Source organism: Ptychodera flava, chromosome 3, assembly GCF_041260155.1.
Source record: "Ptychodera flava strain L36383 chromosome 3, AS_Pfla_20210202, whole genome shotgun sequence".
Taxonomy (NCBI): domain Eukaryota; kingdom Metazoa; phylum Hemichordata; class Enteropneusta; family Ptychoderidae; genus Ptychodera; species Ptychodera flava.
In genome coordinates, this window is record NC_091930.1 from 38,427,921 (window position 1) to 38,451,197 (window position 23,277).

Sequence of the window (23,277 nt, forward strand, 5' to 3'; positions counted from 1 at the left end):
TGTCAAAAAAGCTGCATTACCACTAATACAAAATTGAAAATATTATTATAATTTGAACATCACAGTAAGATTATCCCTGAGAACAAGTCAGCCAGTGGTATGAGATGAGTAGTGTTTAGAGAAAGAGATTTTTTGATCAATAATGGAAAACATAGCATCAATGACACTTGGCTCTCATTTGATTTGATGAGGCAGGCCACAGTGTGTATACTTAACTATGTTTACCCTTGGCAACATGCATACAAAGTTTCATAGCCATTGGAAGAGGGATTTCAGAAAAAATGATTTTTGACCAAATATGGGAAAAGTTGCGCAAAAATGCCTATATGAAAATATTCACCAAAAATTTGAAGACACTCAACTGAGGTTGCCTCTAGATACATTAAAAACAAATTTCAAACCAATCAAAACATTTACTTCAAAGAAAATTATTTTTTGACCAAATATTGCCCAAAATGCAAACAAGCGACCTAGCGGCCGATATAGCTCCGCTGTGTTTATATGTAGAGAATAACTATTTTAGACACATGTTGATGAAGAAGGTGAAATCTTTGATAGCTCAATGCAGTGGCACGAAAAAAGTGGCTAAAATAGCTGTAAAAATACACAATTGAAGATTTCATCATACTTTGAATATATCACATCGGATCATCCCTATGACCATGTCAACCAAAGCTATCTGATGAGTAGTTTTTTGAGAATAAAATTTCCTGACCAAAATGGCAACAATTGCCCCAAAAAACAAAAACTGCAGATTTCATCATAATTTCAAAAGATCAAATTTAGTTCATCAATAGAAACCTGTATACCAAATTTCAAAGCTGTTAGACCAGTACTTTTTGAGAAACACATTTTTTGACCAAAAATGGAAAAAATTGCCCCAAAAATTACAAAATTGCAGATTTCATCATAATTTCAATAAATATCACTTAGTTCATCAATAGAAACCTGTATACCAAATTTCAAAGCTGTTAGACCAGTACTTTTTGAGAAACACACATTTTTGACCAAAAATTGGAAAAATGCCCCAAAAATACAAAATTGCAGATTTCATCATATATTCAAGATATCATATTTAGTTCATCTGTAGGAACCTGTATACTAATACCAAATATCAAAGCTGTCAGATGGGCGGTTTTGATGAAATAAAGTTTTGACCAAAAATGACAAAAAAATTCCTTAAAAGTACAGATTTGCATATTTCATTACAATTTGAACAAATCTAAGTTGGGTTATCCCAAGGGACCTATATACAAAATAACAAAGCTGTCTGACCAGCGATTATGAAGAAGATTTTTTACCAAAACGCCTTTTTTGGCGCTAATTTGCATATTTTCAACAATATCAAAAAATACCGTCAAGGACAGTGTGCTCACATTCAGTTTGAATTGGTAAATTCAAGAAATATTTAAACCAGAAAAACAAGAATGACAAAAGCAAATAAGGTCTGCAACTTAGGTACTGGAGGTCGTCTTTGGGAACATGCATATCATCTTCTATAGCAACGGGACAAGCAGATCCTACATACAGAAAGCAACGTCAACAAAAAATTAGCCAAGAAGCTTGACAAAAAGAAAAGGTGGGAGAGTGGGGAAAAAATAAAGAGTGGGGGAAAAAATAAAGAGTGGGAAAAAATGTACAAGGGATCTGGTAAAAAGTAATGCTACCTCATCAATCTTCTAGCCCCTACCCCCTCCTGAATATCAAATGTTCCACCCCTTACATAAAACCAGCTGACAGGAAATGTATTTACAACCTTGGGGATGTTTTAATTAATGCTATGAGTGCTATCATTCAAATGTAAACAACACTTAAATCAGTTACAGATAGTGAAATGCCTTCCACTGTGGGGGGATTACAACATCTGGAATTATCCTTGATCCTAATTTCTCATCAGTTCTTATGTGTCTTAACATGCAAAAGTTGCAAAAATTGGTTCGCAATGAAAATATTTACTTCAACTTTGTTTTCTGGATCAAATTTTACTACAAATTGATATTAAATTTGACAAAATTATGTTCACAGCCTTCGAAACTCTCTCACAACATATCCTGGGTTGGTGTAGGTCATTTAAGGTCACAAACTGAGAAAATTACCTAAAATATAAAAATTTGGGGGTTTCCCAACACTTTGAGCAGAAAATTTATCAAATAACATCCCTCGGGACTTTCGTACCAAATTACAAAGCTATCAGACAAGTAATTTTGAGAACAAGTTGTCTGTCCAAGAGCTTTAAAAAGAAAATATTTTTTAAGATTTTTTGACCAAAAATGACAAAAATTGCTCCAAAACAGTAATATTTCAAATTTTGTCGTAACTTCAACAATTAGAAGGGTAACACCCTTGTAAACATCCAATCCAAATTTGAGAGCAATTGGGCTAGCGGTTTCTGAAAAGATGAAATTTTACTTACAATGAGAAAAATAACCAAAAAATTCAGCAAAAATACAAAATTCGAGATATCTTCACAATATTCATAAAACTGATTTTCATCAACCTGAGGAACCTGTATACTAAATATCAAAGCTATCAGATTTGTTGTTTTTGAATAAAAAAATTTTTGACCAAAATTCGGAAAATTGCCCTAAAATTACAAATATGAAAATTTCAATTCAATTTGTATAAACTTGACTGAGGTCATCCTGAGGAACATGTATACCAACTTTCAAAATAATCAGATGAGTGGTTTCAGAAAAAATACCGCAATTATATGGTGTCGCTCAAATTTGATCAGAATTGGTATATACCAGTATGGGTTACCAATGATCAACAATAAATGTTGTTTCTATCTGTTCAGTGGAGGAAAATTCTACGTTGATGTTATGGCAATGATTTCTGCACAGTACAACCAGAAAAAAAAATATGAGCTAACAACAAGAAATATTTAAACCAGAAAAACAAGAATGACAAAAGTAATTAAGGTCTAACTTTTGGTACTGGAGGTCAACTTTAGCAACATGCATAGCAGAAACAAGCCCCTCTTAGTTTAGTATAAACGGTCTTCCCCCATCTACTGTCTATGGTTGCAGCTGGTCTGTTAATATGTAACAGTTCATAAACTACAGGAAATGACTCAAGATCAGTGGAGTTTGCCTGTTTCTCACTGGCATGCCTCCTGCACATTTGCTGGATTTCACTTTTTCTTACCTCATTTGCACATTTTTGACACTGATATGTTCATTTGAACAATTCACATCTCAACCCCTGCATCTACCTGTACACCAAATACTGAGATGGTAGCTTTGGCGGTATGGGAGCCTTTGTGTGTGACGGACATACAGCTGCACATACCCACAAATATACAGACATACAGACATGCAAATCAGATGCAAATGAACTGATTCAGCTTATACGATAACCTCACATTGGTACACCAATGTGAGCTAAAAACATTTTTTTACTAAAAACTGAAAAAATTACCCCAAAAATGGAAACATGCAAATTTCATCCCAAATTTGAAAGACCTACTTTAGAATACCTAAAGGAACCTGCACACCAAGTTTCAACCCAATCTAACCAACGGTTACAGAGGTTTAGGAATTTGCAGTGTTTTTTCTTTTTTCCCCTCATTTGCATATTTTTGACACTGACAAGTTCATTTGAACCAATTCACATCTCCATCCCTAGGTGCACCTGTACACTAAATACTAAGACAGTAGGTGCTGTGGTTTAGGTGTTTTTGATGTGGACGGACATACATACATACGTACATACATACATACATACATACAGACATGCAAATCGGATGCAAATGAACTGATTCAGCTTATATGATAACCTCACATTGGTATACCAAATGTGAGCTAAAAATTAAAAAAAATATATTCTCAAATCATATTTTTCATCTACGCAACAAATAGCAAATCAGTAAGAACTGCGGTTATCAAGATATTTGAGTGACTGGACGCCTCACAAACGGACATACATACATATTGATAAAGGATGCCGGACAGATACCCATCCCAATAGCTTCAAAAGACTATCGTATAGTAGCTAAAAATGAAAATTTCACCACAATACTAACGAAAATCACCATAAACATCCTGCATACAGAGTTTAACAACAAATCTAGACTGCCGTTACAGAGTTTCAAGCGTTTGCTGGATTTCTCTGTTTTCTACCACATTTCTTTTTTTTACCTCATCATCCTATTTTGAAGACTGGCACTTTCATTTGAACAAATTCACATCTCCACCCCCAGGTGCACCAGTACACCAAATACTACAATGGTAGTGCTGCGGTTTTTGAGTTTTCGATGTGCACGAAGATAGCATGCACACATACTAACATACATAAATGTAGACACCGCTGACCTACCATAAAAACTCTTTTTGGTATAATATACATACATGTATACACCAAATGTGAGCTAAAAATTGTCCTGAAAATAGAAAATTGTGGATTTATCAAAATTTGAATATTTCACAATTTGATCATCCCTATGAACCTGTATAACAAATATCAGTGCTGTCAGACAAGGGTTTTGGTGTAAAAAATTCTATTTTGTTTCAGCCAAACCTTAAAGCCCAATACAGCAGCAAATGTGTTGTAAACCAATCTCAAACTAGAAAGCATTTGCAAGCAAAGCGAAGTTCCAGAGACCAGAGCAGCGGAAGAAACAAGACAATGTGTGACAAAGATAGCTGCAGAATGAAAGAGTGCTTTAGATTTTAATATTCAGGGCTAATAGCAGTAAACACCTAGCCCTGCGTACGATGCTGTGTGTTCCGCTACAGCTAATCGCCCCGCTCACCACAGAGCGGGGTGATTAGCTGTAGCGGAACACACAGCGCAGGGCTAAGTAAACACCATAATACAACTAAAAGCAAGGCAGTCCGGGGAATTACAGTACACAGATTACAAATGCCTACATGTACGGTAAAAACGCAACAGATACATACGGGGCGACAACGCACGGAAATGTTTATCAGACGACATTCTCGCGAGCCAGAGCAATAATTTTCGCTCAGCTGACCTACGCAAAATCAATCGCTTGACGGCACGCCATGCCTGGCTTGACGGGTAGCGCTGAGTTGTTGCCGTAAAGAGGCGTGTGATTTACGACGATGATCAGACGAGAGGAAACATCGGACCTAGGCCGTTGAAATTGAGCCACATGCATTTTCATTTGATTAAAAGCACAGACTAAAACAATTTTCATTGCTATGTCGCTGTTTTCACAAGATACTGACCGTTTGATCTTGGAAAGTTGAGTTGCTTTTACGTGCAGCCAACGCATGCCGGTGCGTGACAGACAGTACGTTCACTATCGTGACTATGAATGCCTAGCTCTGCATGGCATGCAGGGCTGTCGGGCAGTTTCTCCGCCAAAACAGCCGATTTTGAGTCCAATTTTGCATTGATCATCGTTTTCGAGCACACCCACCTCGCCTAGGTACACGATGTGCTCAGCCGCGCTTGTAAACTTAGGGAAAGGCTAATTTTCTCTCTGTGTGCGAGCGAAGCGATCGATACGCGGCCATTGTTAATGTCATTCAACCCATGAGCATTCGGGCGAAACAGTATAGCGCCACGTACGGCGAGTATTTAGAGAAAAATAAAATCAAAAAGCAACAAAAAAACAAGCGAAAGAAAGCTAGAATTATTAATAACTGAACGCAATATGAATAGTTGAGCAATGCCAAATAAAAAATAATAAATAAACAAACAAGAAATGCCCGTAAAACCTGTCCGAGCTGAGCGATGACGTCATAAGCGTGTCGCAATGCATTCGGGTATTGAGGTAAAATTTGTGTATAGCATGTTCTATGGTAGTAAAACCGGAAATAGAGAAAGAAGAAAGAAAGAAAGAAAGAAAGAAAGATTAGAAAGAAAGAAGATAGAAAGAAAGAAAAAAGAAGGAAGGTGAGCAAAAACTAACAGTTCCAGAGCTGGTCTCTGGAACTAATTATCCTCAGTTTTCCAAGGGTTTTCTTCAAGTAAGACACATTAAAGACCAAAAAAGTGTACAACACTGTCGATAGCCTAAGAAGTAGCATTTAAATTCAAACTTTTAACATGATTTTAGATTTTCCGAGAATTTCAAAAAACAAGTCATTGACAATGACATAGTCCCCACTTGTAATAGGAGTATTAGTCTTGATGGGGCAGGGAAATGTGGTAATTAAGAAGTATCACTGGAGTGTATATGTTCAGATCTATGGGCACATAGGTCTATGTCATTGTTCCCAATTTGAAACAAGAGGCATGTCTAAGTTCTGGTTCTAAATCGGGAAAAAGATCAGACCTCTAGCTGTACTGGCCAGCAAGAACACATGTGCGCATAATAAACGAGGTACAAGATGTGACATCTTAAGGTCTATTATCCTATCAAAATTGAAGCGTAAAGAACTTGTGGTTACTGAGTGTGCATATATATGTATAATCAAGGTCAAAGGTCATCAAGGTCATGTCACATTGCTAAGTTATCCCTATATACCAAAATCAGACCTCTAGCTCTATTGGTTCGCTTAAAATTAGATATGCACATAATTAATGAGGTACAATATGTGGTGTCATAAGGTGTCCCATCATATCAAATATGAAGGGTGTAGCACTTGTGGTTACTGAGTTATCAAACTTTGAATAAAATCAGTTGAGACTTGCCAGAGTTATGGCTCTTGACATGAAAAAAAACATAACAAAATTGCCACCATGTGGCCATATTGGACCATATCGAGAAACAAATCGACGTACATATGTATACTATAAGTCAATGTCCTTGTACCAACTTTGAATAAATTTGCTTGATACATGTCTAAATCGTAAAAAAATGGCCACACGGCGGCCATATTGGATCGTATCACAAAACAAATCAATATGCATATGTATGACATAGGTCAATGTCCTTGTACCAACTTTGAATAAAATCAGTTGAGATATGCCTGAATTATGGCTCTGTACACGAAAAAATCGTAACAAAATGGCCGCACAGCAGCCATATTGGATCATATCACAAAACAAATTGACGTGAATATGTATAATATTGGTCAATGTCCTTGTACCAACTTTGAGTAAAATCGGTTCAAATATGTCTGAGTTAAGGGTGCTGTACATGAAAAAATTGTAATAAAATGGCCATCTGGCGGCCATATTGGATCGTATCACAAAACAAATCGACATGCATATATATGACATAGATCAATGTCCTTGTACCAAGTCTGAATAAAATCTGTTGAGATATGCCTGAGTTATGGCTCTGTACATGAAAAAATCCTAACAAAATGGCCACCTGGCGGCCATATTGGATCGTATCACAAAACAAATTGACGTGCATATCTATGACATTAGTCAATGTCCTTGTACCAACTTTGAATAAAATCGTTTGAAACATGCCTGAGTTATGGCTCTGTACATGAAAAAAATCAAAATAAAATGGCCGCCTGGCGGCCATATTGAATTGTGTCACAAAACAGATCAACGTGAATATGCATGACATAAGTCAATGTCCTTATACAAAGTTTTGAATAAAATCGGTTGAGATATGCCTGAGTTATGGCTCTGTACATGAAAAAATCGTAGCAAAATGGCCGCCTGGCGGCCATATTGAATCGTATCACAAAACAAATTGACGTGCATACCTATGACATTGGTCAAAGTCCTTGCACCTTTTTGAATCAAATCGGTTGAAACATGTCTGAGTTATGGCTCTGTACATGAAAAAATCGCAATAAAATGGCCGCCTGGCGGCCATATTGGATCGTATCAGAAAACAAATTGACGTGCATCTGTATGACATATGAAGTAATCCTTGTACAAGTTTGAATGAAATGGCTCCAAGCATCTCTGAGATATCTGCGTGAACGGACGGACGGACGCACGGACGCACGCACGCACGCACGGACATGACCAAACCTATAAGTCCCCCCGGACGGTGTCCATGGGGACTAAAAATCAGACCTCTAGCTCTATTGGCTCGCTCAAAATTAGATATGCACATAATTAATGAGGTACAATATGTGGCGTCATAAGGTGTCCTATCATACCATATATGAAAGGTTTAGCACTTGTGGTTACTGAGTTATGGACAAATATGTATATTTGACGTCAAAGGTCATCAAGGTCACGTGACATTTTGTCAAAGTGTCTGAGATATCTGCGTGAACGGATGGGTGAACGGATGGACTCACGGACGGATATGTCCCAATCTATAAGCCCCCTGGACTTTATCTGTGGGGACTAAAAACTGTGTCACTGCATCCTTTTTGCAATATGAATACGATGAGAAACTAAATTTTTATTTTTCTTGGCCTTATACATTGGCTTTATATGGGAGTCTATGGAGAGCTGCCTTATACATGGGAGTCTATGGAGGTGTAAACTAAAAAGTCCTCTAACACAGCCAAATTTGATCACATTGTGAAACAAATTGACGTGCATCTGTATGAGGTAGGGTACTATCCTTGTACCAAGTTTGAACAAAATCGCTCCAGGCGTCTCTGAGATATCTGCGTGAATGGACGGACGGACACACGGACGGACGGACGCACGCACGGACATGACCAAACCTATAAGTCCCCCCGGACGGTGTCCTTGGGGACTAATAATCATATGACAGGAAAATAAAGATTACAACAAATAGTTGGCATTCGTGTGTTGTGCATTAAGTAAATGGCATCACGCTTGTTTCTGGTATGATCATGGTGTGTATGTGCGGGGAAATACTGTTTTTTTTTTACTTTTCTGTTGGTCGCCAATTTTTGAGTACGTCACCAGTTTATTATTCAGCCTGTCAAAACGTTAGGCATGGTCCAAATCAGCAAGCAGTGATAACTCTGATCTTTCCACATCATTTCCAAGAACTCTGTTATCTGGAGAGATTAAAATTGAAAAATGTATTACCAGTAAGCAAATCAATCCAGTCATCATTATCAGAAGATAAAATGTATGCAAATTAAGAAAGAAACACAAATATAATATCTTTTTGGTTAATTATATACACACCAAATATGAGCTAAAAACCGACTCAAAGCAGGTCTGTTCATTATAAGCACATATGTAAAATTATGACTACGGTAAGTATTGAAATGGAGACATGACAAAATACATAAATGAGTACACTATAGGTGTAACCGTAAAGACTCAAATTGTGTGCTGAACACACATGAGGCTGAGATTGGGGATTTGGCTCAGCTGTTTTGTCTATGGCTTCTGCGCTAGGTGACTGGTGCTATATGTTGTGAGTTCAAATCCGACTGAAACCACAATATATTACAAAAGTGTATGGACACAAATTCCATGAGCACAATCATGCTGTATTCAGTTTAGATTGTCAGCTTGAATTTACAGCTATAGACATCAGTTAAGACTGATGACACAGTCCTTGACGTAAAAGAACTTTGTCATTCAAAGTCACTGAAATGTACGTTGTACCAATGATGTGAAATGACCTAAGTTACAATGAAAACAATGTCAAGGCATGTAGAGTATGAACTCAACACATGGAAACTAGACAATATGGCTGCCTCAAACTCAAGTGCTAAATTTGCTTTCCTGTGCGTGCATGATACAGCCTTGGGGCTTAGTGGGCCAGGGTCGGGTGTTGGAGTATATTTCTATTCTTTCAAGTATCATCATAAATCCCTGACAAACTGTGTTTAAAACCCTTCCCCCAAAATACCACGGACAGGTAAAAAAAATCTAAGTTGTCAAAGAGCAGTCGGGGTGGGTGGGGGGGTGGGGGGTTCACTTCCATTACTTGCCAATATGTATATGCGCCGCCCAATGGGGTGGGTATTTCAGCAACGTGGTCCAAATGGGGGGGGGGGGGGGGTCAATGCCACTGTAAACCATGGTCTAAAATGGGGTTGAAGTTTGAGTGCCACACAAGAACAAGTCTGTTCCCATCTCGCTAGCAGGGTTCTGAGCTGCACTCAATAAGCATGGATATCTTTTCTGTGGCAGGGGAACCATTACAGAGACCCCCTGGCTTAAAGTAAATATGGACTTTGTTTTAAAACATTGTCACTGATTTGTCAGAACTCTATGGCAGATTTTGCACAATAGAAAATACCCAACAAAGTGGCTCTACTGCTCCTAGTATTATTCAGGTCGACCATGGCCATATGAAGTAGTATTGCTTTACAGACAAACAGCGAGGTTTGTTGTGAATTGTAATTAAAAAAAAATACCACTCAGACTGTAACTGCAGATAACTGATAAGAAGCTGGACCAAATTTGGTGAGAGTGAAAGGCATTTTCTTTCACAAAATTTGTTAGTATTTCCTCATGATTTTTCGGAATCATGGCTTGGCCAGCAACAAAATAGCTCTAAACGCAGTATAAGCTTACAGTGGTAGGCTTTGCCGGGGCAAATACTTGCTTTTTCCGTTTTAAAAATGTTGACGCTATGACTGTTGACCTGGGTCAAAGATCATAAAGGTCTAAAATGGGGTCCTAAAACAACGAGATTTTAGGTCTAAAATGGGCCCTGGGTTTTATACCTGCGGCCGCACACATCTACCACTTCTCTGAACAAGTACTCCCCCCTCCCCCCCGAGAGAGGTACAGCAGTTCTAGCTCTGCGTTATATAATGCCGGAAACACACAGCATCGTACGCAGGGCCATCATTCAATGTGCGATCGTTTCTGTGTAAGCACAGGGTACACGGGCTTGTTGTTTATTTGTGTTGTTTGTTTGTTTGTGTGTATTGTTTGTTGTTTGTTTATTTGTTATTTTTAATAAAATAACAGCGAAAAGCTGTTTTGTTAATATTTGTCAATAAAGAGCAGTTTATTTGTTTATTTGTTTATTTATTTATTTATTTGTTTGCTTGTTTGTTGATACGTATTTCCGATGGTTAGGGTTAGGGTTAGGCTTAAGTTAGGGTTAGGGTTAGGGTTAGGGTTAGGCTTAAGTTAGGGTTAGGGTTCGGCTTAAGTTAGGGTTAGAGTTAGGGTTAGGCTTATTCACTCCCACTATATATGGAGACAAGGGGAGCAAGTGGGATTCCAACATCTGTATTTTCAAGTCAAGAAAAACACACCAAATAAATGCCGGACAATTGAAATATTGGGTTTGTGGCAGCATCATGTCCTGTACTTACCACACCTATCCTTTAATTCGATGGAAAGGGCAAAAATCGCCGATATTTAGCATCTTTATCCTTTGATTCGTACAGTTTGTACGGCAAAACGTAAGTGTCACACTTTGGCGGGTTAGTACGTCAGAGAAATTCAAATCGGACCAATCAGGCAGCTTGTTAGACTCACAGCAGTATACGCGAACGCCAGTTCTCAAGCGACTATACCACAGCAAGATGCAGTCGTGCCTGTGACTAATACGTGTTCGCAGATATCGAGAATGCAACAAAAAAGTCGTTGATTCACTGTTCATGACAACGGATCATACTTTAACCATTAAAAGGTGTAAAAACAATGGGAAACTCGAGTTCCCTTGACAGCAACGTAAGGAAAATGACACGTTTTCCAGTACTTTCTTGATTCTTTGACCCTGCTCACCCCGTCGTCTAAATAGAATAGTCTCACACACGTCTGCCATGGTTTATTTTCATTGACGACACGATGTCTGTTTTTATGTGAACATGCAGTTGCTTTTGTTTGAAGCAATTAATTATCCTTTCATTTGTGAAGCTTTTTTTCCTGGTCACTATTACAATCACTGCTATGTTGTTGTTTTCACAAGATGTATACGGTTTGATACAGGAATATTGAGTTGCCTTTCCGTGTAGGCAGTATGCCATGCCAGTTCACTCAGATCAGCAGATCAGCAGCATACATGTACATGACGTCTTTGTTTCAAGTTTGGGGTTTTTTCGACGCTGAAATTTTACCAAATTTCACTTCTGTATTCAGAGATTGTGTAATCAATACCTTTGGATAAAGTTGATTTGGAAAGCGATAGACACATCCAGAGGAGTTGAAAAAATCGTGCATAAAATTAGCATAAGTTAAGCGACCGTGGTGGCGTGGCAGAAAAAAATGGGATACTCGAGCCCCTCCAGTTTTTACCACCGTTCACTGTTCAGTGTTGCCGAACCAGGGGCTTATAGTATACTCGGACGAGTACAGTATTGTTCGTAGTTACTGCCCGTAGTTTACTGTCGATAGCTAGAAAACTATTAGAATTGAACCAATACCAAGAACAACTTTTCCAGCCGCGGAAATTCAACCGTGGCGTGGCGACGGTCTCTCTGTATTTGTTTACTTCCGGGTTTACGCTCATGTTTTTGTCCATCTAGGCTCGTATATCTCACGAACTGATTGAAATGAGTGCGTTTCGCACAGATGTATAGTTGAAGTACTCTAGTGGAACCTTCTTCTCATAAGACCAAAGTGAATGTTGCGGCGTACAAAGTTGTCGACAATTCGTAAAGGGAAAATGAACATGGCAAAATGCGCCAAAGTAAAATCATCCTGGTTCGAGCCCCACAACGGTAACGTCTCCAGTTCGGGCCAAGGCAGGGCTAACAAGCTATCTGATTGGTCCGATTTGAATTTCACTGACGTACTAACCCGCCAAAGTGTGACACTTACGTTTTGCCGTACAAACTGTACAAATCAAAGGAGAAAGATGCTAAATATCGGCGATTTTTGCCCTTTCCATCGAATTAAAGGATAGGTGTGGTAAGTACAGGACATGATGCTGCCACAAACCCAATATTTCAATTGTCCGGCATTTATTTGGTGTGTTTTTCTTGACTTGAAAATACAGATGTTGGAATCCCACTTGCTCCCCTTGTCTCCATATATAGAGGGAGTGAATAAGCCTAACCCTAACCCTAACCCTAACTTAAGCCTAACCCTAACCCTAACCCTAACCATCGGAAATACGTATCAACAAACAAGCAAACAAATAAATAAATAAATAAATAAACAAATAAACAAATAAACTGCTCTTTATTGACAAATATTAACAAAACAGCTTTTCGCTGTTATTTATTAAAATAACAAATAAACAAACACAAACATACACACAAACAAACAAACAAAAACAACAACAAGCCCGTGTACCCTGTGGTGTAAGTTCACAGTATAATTTGATTTTGGACGAAGACAATCAGCCACTCGCACACAGCGTTCTGTTTACTATAAGTGTAGTTTATGCTACGTTCCGATGTTCTGTTCCGTAAAAGTCTACGGAACAGAACGTCGGAACCATGGTCGGAACGTAGCATAAAACAAACTGCCCAGTAAATAGCTCTGCATGGCCATGGCAGGGCTGTGTGTTAGCGGCGCGGCGTTTAGTTTATACGACCTCCCAACACATGTGCACATGTGGTGGGAGGCCGTATAACGCCGGTAACACACAGCCCTGCCATGCAGAGCCACCCAGTAAACAGAACGCCTGTATGCGAGTATGAAATATAACGTCGAGCAACAAGATTGAAATTAATGACTGTTTGAGCTTGTACTCACTCAGTTAACTTCTAGGCCATATGGACATCCGCATATCTGTACAGTGATCGGTGGGTCGCTGGTCTCGACCGTGCTGTGTGCAGCGCAATCTCCCATGATGCTAATATGAGACACCCTAACCAGGTGAAAAAATTGGACGCGCAGTTTGGGCTGGTAAAATGCGTCGGGATTTTAAAAAATAATAAAAGTGAGCGCATATATCAAAAAGGACCAAAATAACAGATTAGTATTGGCAATGTTACAAACTTGAACAACTTTATGCAAATATAGGAATGGAAAAATCCCTGGACTGCGTAAAATTTCAGTTCAGTTACAACTACGGGGACCACTTTGAAGTCAGGGACCACTTAGAGGTCTTCACACACGTCGTATCGGTAAAAGAGGGTATGACTGACCGTAAACCATTGAGTAAAACCAGACAGTATCGATAAAAGACTTTCAAATTTGGTTCAAACACACTCATTATATATTCATAAAAATATGAGAGGAATTTTTAAAACGGTAAAACTCATTTTCCTGAAGCTCAAAACACTCCCGTTTTCGCCAGCACGTCAGTTCTGCTCAGCACCACACGACAACAACAACACAAACTTTGCCGAACATACTTTCGCTTAACAATTGGCGAAAATCCGAAAATTACCGAAGGATTCATGGTCGGCACTCTTCGAAAAAGAGAGGCGAGAGCAACCTGAGGCGAGGCGAACATGGATGGGTTACGTAACCGCTTCACGCCTTAAACAATACCCGTTGCCACTCTATCTATCTTTCTCTATGGTTTCAATAACCACCTCTCCTCAGTACGTCACAAAAAAGATACCCCGGTTGCCCGGGCCTACATTTTAATTCTGATCAACAAAGTATCAGTGACATTTCAGTAATTGGCATCATACAAGTCAATAAACAAGATAAGAAACTGCACAAACATTTAGAATGACAATGGATAAAAAAACGTGATACACTGTCCCCGACTGGCCTAAATATTCGCCCAAGATTTACATAGGTTTCAATAGCGCCCCCACACATCAACTTTTGGGTATTTAAAGGGACTCGTCTTGACTTCTGTGCGCCAGTGTAAGGCGCGCGGCGTCCGTCCAGAAAGTTTCACCATAATTCACTGCTTCTAGGCTAGTCTCTCTTCTGTCGTTTTTTTGGGTACGTTTACAGACATTCAGATATTTGTGATTCTACATTGTACATTTTCCTAAACAATTCAACCAGTGTAATTTTACTGTTCGTACTTTTCACTATAGAAAACACCCGACGAAGCTGTAATTTCAAAGCGAAACGTTGAGCGAGGTATAATAAATACACCAGGTGTGTCAGTGTGTCGTTTCGAAAGTTGGAATAGGGGAAGGGTCAGCCACTTTTTGGCGTCGGCAGAAAATTATCTTCCGCCAAGACATTGACCCGTTTCTTACTTGAAATGAATGAGACTTGTACACCATCGAATGTGATATCAATTCATTTTTTCCTGTAAGTCGCATTGTTGTACCTTTTACCGTACACAGCCCCATCGCATTATTGTAAAAGGACGTCTTTTTTTTCTAAGTCGAGCACATCGAACAGGTTTAGTATATGGAGGACAACGGCGACAGGCGCAAATGATCCACAGTTTACCTATTTTGCAAAGTAACCATGGTTTTCCTTGATAAAACAATGTCAACTCTTTCCCTGTCATTCCTTTTTCAACTTCACTCATGGGCGGATTTTAGCTCCGCTGTCAGCGACGCGGAGCTTATCAAATAGGTTGATTTTCCGTCGTCGTCCGTCGTCGTCGTCGTCGTCGTCCCCTCGTCCGTCCGTCGTCGTCGTCCGTCAACAATTGCCTTCTCCTCTGAAACCGCAAGTCCGATTGCTTTGAAATTTTATATGCAGTTCACTTGGGGTGACCTCACTTAAGTTTGTTCAAATCGTGGTGAAATTTGCATATTTGTATTTTGGGGCATTTTTTGGTGTTTTTGGTAAAACAATCTTCTTCTCTGAAACCGCTTGTCCGATTGCTTTGAAATTTAATATGCAGTTTACTTAGGGTGACTTCAGTCAGATTTGTTCAAATCGTGGTGAAATTTGCATATTTGTATTTTTAAGGCAATTTTTGTCATTTTTGGTAAAAAAATCTTTAAAAATCTTCTTCTTCAAAACTGCAAGTCAGATAGCTTTGATATTTGGTACATGTGTCCCTAGGGATGATCTATTGCAGATTTGTTCAAATTGTGCAGAAATATGCAAATTTGCATTTTTAAGGCAATTTTTGCCATTTTTGGTCAAAAAATGTCTTTCTCAAAAAGTACTGTCTGATAGTTTGAATTTGGTATACAGGTTTTTATAGATGAACTAAGTAATATGTATTGAATTTCTGATGAAATCTGTAATTTTGTATTTTTGGGGCAATTTTTGCCATTTTTGGTCAAAAAATGTGTATTTCCAAAAGTACTCATCTGATAGCTTTGAAATTTGGTATACAGGTTCCTACAGATGAACTAAATGATATTTATTGAAATTATGATGAAATCTGCAATTTTGTAATTTTGGGGCAATTTTTGCCATTTTTGGTCAAAAAATGTCTTTCTCAAAAAGTACTGGTCTGATAGCTTTGAAATTTGGTATACAGATTTCTACAGATGAGCTAAGTAATATATATTGAATTTCTGATGAAATCTGTAATTTTGTATTTTTGGGGCAATTTTTGCCATTTTTGGTCAAAAAATGTGTTTTTCCAAAACTACTCATCTGATAGCTTTGAAATTTGGTATACAGGTTTCTATAGATGAACTAGATGATACTTATTGAAATAATGATGAAATATGCAATTTTGAATTTTTTGGGCAATTTTTCCCATTTCTGGTCAAAAAATATGTTTCTCAAAAAGTACTGTAGCTTTGAAATTTGGTACAGGTTTCTATAGATGAACTAAATTTGATCTTTTGAAATTATGATGAAATCTGAAATTTTTATTTTTAGGGGCAATTTTTGCCATTTTTGGTCAGAAAATTTTATTCTCAAAAAACTACTCATCAGATATCTTTGGTTGACATGTTCTTAGGGATGATCTGATGTGATATATTCAAAGTATGATGAAATCTTCAATTGTGTATTTTTGCAGCTTATTTTAGCCACTTTTTTCTGGCCACTGCATTGAGCTATCAAAGATTTCCATCTTCTTCATCAATATGTGTCAAAAATAGTTATTCTTTACATAAACACAGCGGAGCTATATCGGCCGCTAGGTCGCTTGTTTTAATGGTGTAAATTAAGAAGGTCACGTGAAAGCAAACTGAAAAGTCGCCCGGGGATTTATTTTGCATGTTGTTGTCAGCCGCGTGTGGCCGTGCGCTACGTTTTCGTGTGATACTGACAGAACACTAAATCTACAACGGAAAAACTATTGTCCTGAAATTACACTCACCTTTGCGAGGTAGAGCAAAAATGACAGCGAAAGTCCAAAGCTTCCTCTCCGATTACATGAGACTGGTACAATATTAAAATTTTCAATCCACACTAATGGATTTTTCCAGAACCCTCTGATCACCCTAGGCTTTTTTTCCCGGCAAGACATAACGCTGCACCGTACCATGCGACAGTCGTTTCGTTACGGTAGAATGGTTCGAACTGCCTTTCTATTTCTAAAAGCGGCTTCCTTTTGTACTACTTTTTTATGGCTACTTTTTTCGAGGGTTGGATGAAACGTTTTGAGCATAACTAGGAAGGAGCGATGCCAGATCAATGAAGCTTAGTTTGCATTTATTTCAACTCTTCAGATTACTAACTGACAGGGTTATTTTCAGTTCGCTGTGTATTTGACTGCTGATAAGAGACTTATGGGAGGCTATCAAAACAAAACAACGACGAAAAAAGTTGAGAAAAAAGGTGTCTTGTTCCATCAGGACAATGCTCCATCCTACAATTCAGTTATTGCCAGGGCAACAGTGCGTGATTGTGGCTTCAAACTCGTTCCACACCCAACATACTCTCTCAGACCTAGCACCCTCAGACTTTCATATCTTCCCCTGCATGAAGAAACAGTTAGCTGAAAAAGCATTTTGACGATGATGATGCTGTCATATCCGCCATTCAGGACCTTTTTTGACGGCCAAGATGAAAACCTTCCACAAAGCAGGGATCCAAGCGCTGCAGCACCGCTGGCAGAAGTGTGTGGACCGCAAGGGGGACTATGTTGAAAAATAAATAGCATAGAAACTCATTCCAGTAGGACTTCATAGTTAGGCTCAAATTTTCATCCGTACATTGTGTTTCCATTTTGTTTGAAGTTATAGCCTACTGTGTAGGCTAAGAGCAGTGAAAAATTAAGGCAGTAAACCATCCATTAATAATTCGACCAAAATGCACAGAAGAGATAGGGTAAGAATTAGTATAGGCAATTTGGATTTAAAATCTCCCGGACGAGAGAGAGAGAGAGAGAGAGAGAGAGAGAGAGAGAGAGAGAGAGAGAGAGAGGGATGATATTTTCAAGCAACTAGAATGTGGAACTTAATTTTTCCCGACAGAAACTAAAGAAAAAAGTACAAGATTTGTATTGTTGCTTTGAAAATGGTCCATTTGTATGTACGAGAATGTGCAAATGAGAGAATGGCGGAAAAAACCAGCCAATTATCGCGAGATATCGCGAGACTGTGCGTCACAATATAAAAGATTATCACAATTTAGTGATTGGTTTGGGAAGGTATTTATGACGTCAATATTAAGTGAATAAATTAATGGACGAATATATAATAGGTGAATGAATGAATGAATGAATGAATGAATGAATAAATAAATAAATAAATAAATGGCACAAATAAACAAACAAAAATAAATAAACGATAGAAAATTTAACCGACAGACAGAGATTACCATTTACATAGTAAAAATGTTTATTTAGTTTTACACAGGAATTCATCAGTATCTCTCGTAATTCTTGCAAAACAAAACAAACAAGCAAAGGTAAGATACGAGCGTGACTTTCACAGCATCCGGTTTGATATCTCATCTCTGTTTATCGTAGTCGTATTTGTGTCTGCTTTTATCGTAAAAAGCCAAGGTTACACGTAATGTTTTAAAAGGAGCTTGTAATAATCGTACAGTATTTTAGAACCTGTACAACAAATAACAATTTTGTGGGCATACAATTCTTGAGCTTACCTATTTTTGAAGTAACAAAGGTTTTTATTAAAGAGTTGCAATTCCCGAACGAATTTTTTCGTTCCCCATGGCTCAAGGGAGACTAGCTTCTTCTACCGCATCTATCATGCATCTTGCTCGGGCAATGCGGAAATGAAAGAGGTCACGCGAGGTAAAAATGGAATGTTGCTCAAGGGTCGATTTTGTGGTATTCACTGCCCACAACTCGCTGCTTTTGTGTGACTCAAACAGGACAGATCCGCCAGTATGGATTTGAAAACCGCTTTTACTAATAGCCCAGCAGAATGAAGACGAAGCTTTGGATTATAGCGCTACCGTGTTTTAATCTACCTCGATAAGGAGAGCGTAATTTGACACGAAGGTCGTGCTTTAGATTTAACTTTAGAATCCTATACAGACTTTTCCCTATCAATATCGCGTCCGTTCCCGTACTTTGCGGTAGCCTTGCGAAATTGAGGACTGCACTGTAAATTTAAAGTAATCTGCGTTTCACAACCTTTCTGTGCACACTGTCACGGTGATAAGACATAATTGGCTTATCTCAATTCAAAGAAAAAACTACCTTTGTTCTAGCCTTGCGGGGGTCATTTGTACATTCGAAGTGGCTCTTTAAAGCACCACAAAGTTTTTTGTATCTTTACCTTGAACAAAATATGCGCCAAGAAAGGGAAGCGCAATGAAAAACATGAAAGCAGCAGTGCATATTTATTGATGATTGTTTGGATCAAATACATAGAAAAGAAATCACCCTGAGCAAAATAGTGTCCACCGAGAGAGAGAGAGAGAGAGAGAGAGAGAGAGAGAGAGAGAGAGAGAGAGAGAGACCACTTTCTGAAAAGAATTACGATCTACCCTTAAAAGTGATAAAAATCACATATGTAGGCATACATGACATTTGCTAACCTCACAGGTTTTGTATGAACAATGTTCAGATATCTTCAAGACAATCCTTTTGACGGCTTCTTGTCTAACAACGGATAGTGCTCGCGGAATGTAAAAATTAAAGAGATTACGCGAGAGGTAATTGAAATGTCGCTCTGATGTGACGCTGGTAATTTTGGCATACTTGCGTTTTTGCTGTTCCATAGGCGCACCTAATAAGGCTGGCTGTTTCGTATTGTACTGCTCAGTCTCAATCCCAATTTAACGCAGTTTAAACTAACTTCTTTCTGAGCCTTATGTTGCTCAAGCTCCTGTATCTTTTCGTTGTAGACTTTGCTCGCTATTCGGTTCTTTGTTCATCCCTTCTATTTCAGCTACAGCTTTTAGCTCTCTTCCAGGGCTTTTCTGTGCTCACAGAGGGTTTTTGCTTTCCATTTGTCTATCCGGATAGTGCTCAGGGAATGTGGAAATTAAAGAGATCAAGTGAAAGGAAATTCGACTGTCGCTTCATGATCAATTTTTTGTGGCATTCACTCTAACAACCCACGCGCTATTTATCAATCATCAGTTTGGCTTTTGAACCCGGGGGGGGGGGTCACGTAGTGGGGATTTGGAAACGAAACTGAGTTCATCTGAATCTCGAAAAGGGTTTTGAGTTTCACTGTACGTTATATATTTCATCATGGTGACAAGTTAAGAATTAAACGTAGGCTCTCAGTAATTTCAAAATCCTTGCTTGTGAGGCATAGTGTTAGAACCCCTTCTAACTGTCATGAAGACACGCCTCGTCTGATACCTTGCTGGGGCCTTATGTACATTCGATTTGCGTGTTATATTTCTGAAAACTGTCTTTGTTTTGCTTCTTTTTGTGATCGCCTTGAACAGATACTAATGCCTTCGCTTATGCCAAGACATACCTAAATCCTTACCTTGCGGGCGTCTTCACAAAGGGCTCAGTCTCTTTGTCTTAAAGTAGTCAATTCTAACATCACATTTTTCTTGCTGCGATAAGATTCGATTCCAGGTTTTCTGTCGCCTTTGTCAACTCGCATTTAAAGAGCTAGAATGGAGGACGGCATCATGGGTGATCGATTTATGCGCCCAGAAGTAGATATAAATCGAAGCACTTAACATTTATTGATAATTGCTTTAACTGAAATGCAAAGAGAAGGTCTAACATTTCGTGGCGACAGCAAGGAGTCATAATTTCCGTGGGGAAAATGAATGGAGAGAGAGAGAGAGAGAGAGAGAGAGAGAGAGAGAGAGAGAGAGAGAGAGAGAGAGAGAGAGAGAAAGAGAGAGAGAGGAGAGAGAGAGAGAGAGAGAGAGAGTGTGTGTGTGTGTGTGTGTGTGTGTGTTTCTTAAAAGCACCAAGAGTGCGGAACTCAATTTTCCGTCGGAAATCAAATTGTTATTGTTTTGGCATTTCGAATCTGGAACTCGATTTATCCCATTTCTACCAAGTGAAAATAGGATCTACAAGGTGAGGTCAAGGTAATTTGTTTCTTTAGCACCAACGTGACCCCGCATTTTTATTCTCGATTTTGAAAGAGAAAGGTTGAAACATTCCTTGTGGAAAGCTGGGGCGAAAGTTTAAGTATTTTACTTTCGCGGTGCATACGGTCTCGTGGACGTTGACTCACAACTCGCCCATTTTTGACTAACGACCTTGAAGGTCTGAGCACGGTAGGGTAGGGTAGGGTAAAGTAACCGTGGTCTAAGTGTGTCATCAGAGTGCAAAGAACGCGGCACCGATTATTTCTTTTCCAGTTAAAAGCTGTCAGCGAATTCGAAATTATTCGTATTTGTTGAGCAGAACAAAAGCATCTCAGGGACTGTGATTCAGAACGTGAGAGATGTAACGCAGGAATACGATGTCTATCTTGTGTAACAGAATCATATGTAAGGGATTTTGTCTTTAGTATCACGGCAGCTCTTAGCTGATCATGCCGTCAACAAAAACGACCGGCACAAGTTCGTGACTTCAACAAAGGTAGGCTTTGAATGGAAGGCATCTGCCGATGATATTCTGTGTGGCTTTTTGCCAAAAACTGTGTGTTGGCACATACGAGGGTACTGCATGCTGCATGGCGTGCTGTTGCAGAAAAATACATGTCTTTTGGTTGAAATCTATAAGCGATCATCAACGGGGAGCAAATTGGAAAAGACATCGCGAAAAGTTGGAGTGACTTTTCTCGGCGGTGGGTATTTCTGAACTATCTAGGCAGCTGCTTAATATGTAAGGGGCACGCCGTACAGTTAAGGTAATTTGCGTCACGAAATTGACAGACGTGAAGTTTTTCTTAAACTTTTCCTCAACCTTACTTTCAACCATTCTCTTGACGAATCAAGAAAAAAACCCAGGTGTTACCGTTTAAATTTTGGTACGAGAGAAGCAAATTACTGGTTGTGAATATACTTATACCAGTGTTGCGGTCAGAAATTATAGATCAGGGGACACTGTGTCTCACTACCATTTATTTTTGGGGACATTTTGTACATTTTGGGGAAAACAAGCAGTTGTCAATCAAATTTTGCATTATTTCGTAACACATTAGTTTCACTGAACACAATTCAAGCTACCGGGACCGCGTCGCTGTGCTTGAATTTCAGGCAATTGAAGCAGTATACCATATCTGCCGCAAATCAGAGCTCAGACGGACTACAGTCAAGCAAATTATGATATCAAGTGCATCGTTGTAATTATTTTTAATCATATAGCTAGCTACGACAGCACGTTGTGTAAGCCTCAAAATAATTACGCAAAACAAAGACCATCATCAGTAACAGATATTACTTGTAGACTACACCCATCACAGTCGACTCACGAGTGCGCCCGAGGTGACCCGCAGTACGCAAGAGTGCGGGACAACGGGTTCCGTTTTGGGGACATTGTCGCAAGGGCGCGTCCTGGCGGCAACACTACATATACTGATCTCTCACTGTGTACATCTCAACATTGAGCTTTAAATTTTTTGAGGTGATGCCAGAAAATGAATTACAAAAATTTGTCGGTCGAAAATTGCTACAACCTTTATTGCAGTTACATGCTGTTTTGAAGTCATCCGATTAGTAAGTCTATGAAATTCAATTTGAAAAAAATGAATTAAATTGTAAAATCCGAAAAAGAATTCATCAAGTTGTGGCATGAGAAAAAGGGCATGTTGCACCCTCTCCAAAGATACATGTTATTGTTATACTTTGTAACGTCTGATTATGTATGCGCTTTTATCGTTTGGCGTGATTTGATTGGCTACGTGCCGGCATATTCCCTGCATCAGATTCGCTGATTGCCAAGCCATGTTCCGATGGTCTCATCATAGACCCTGGAGCAAGAGACGCGTGGGGGGGGGGACAACTCCCCCACCCTTTAATGCATTATGTCAATGAAGAGTAAATTACTTTGTCCGAAAGATATATGTATAGGTTATAGGAAGCATATGGGACCAATCTCTGCTTAGAACAAAAACCTGTAATAAAGTATTATCTTATCGCTGCTCTCTGAATTCTTTCTATATTTCGTTTAGTGCCACTGACAACTTGAAACGATACCCCCTTCACTCCAGGAAGCTAGGAATCATTTGCGAGCAATAATGAGCTCTCGGGCTGACATGTTGAACACCGGACAGTCTGACACATGTCTTGGGCGTAACAAGAAACTTTACACTACAAGAGGGACGATGCTAGAGTTTATTGCGAGAACCCTGCAATGTATACCGAGAGGACATTTCTGCAAGGTACTTGCGGAGGGCAATGTGCAGCGCTCAAGTCCGACAACACACTGTGCCATAGTGTCGTAATTACTGCATTATTGTATATATTACATAAGTAACTGGGCCTTCAAATGGGCTTTAAATTTGTAGCGTCTGTTTTAATGGA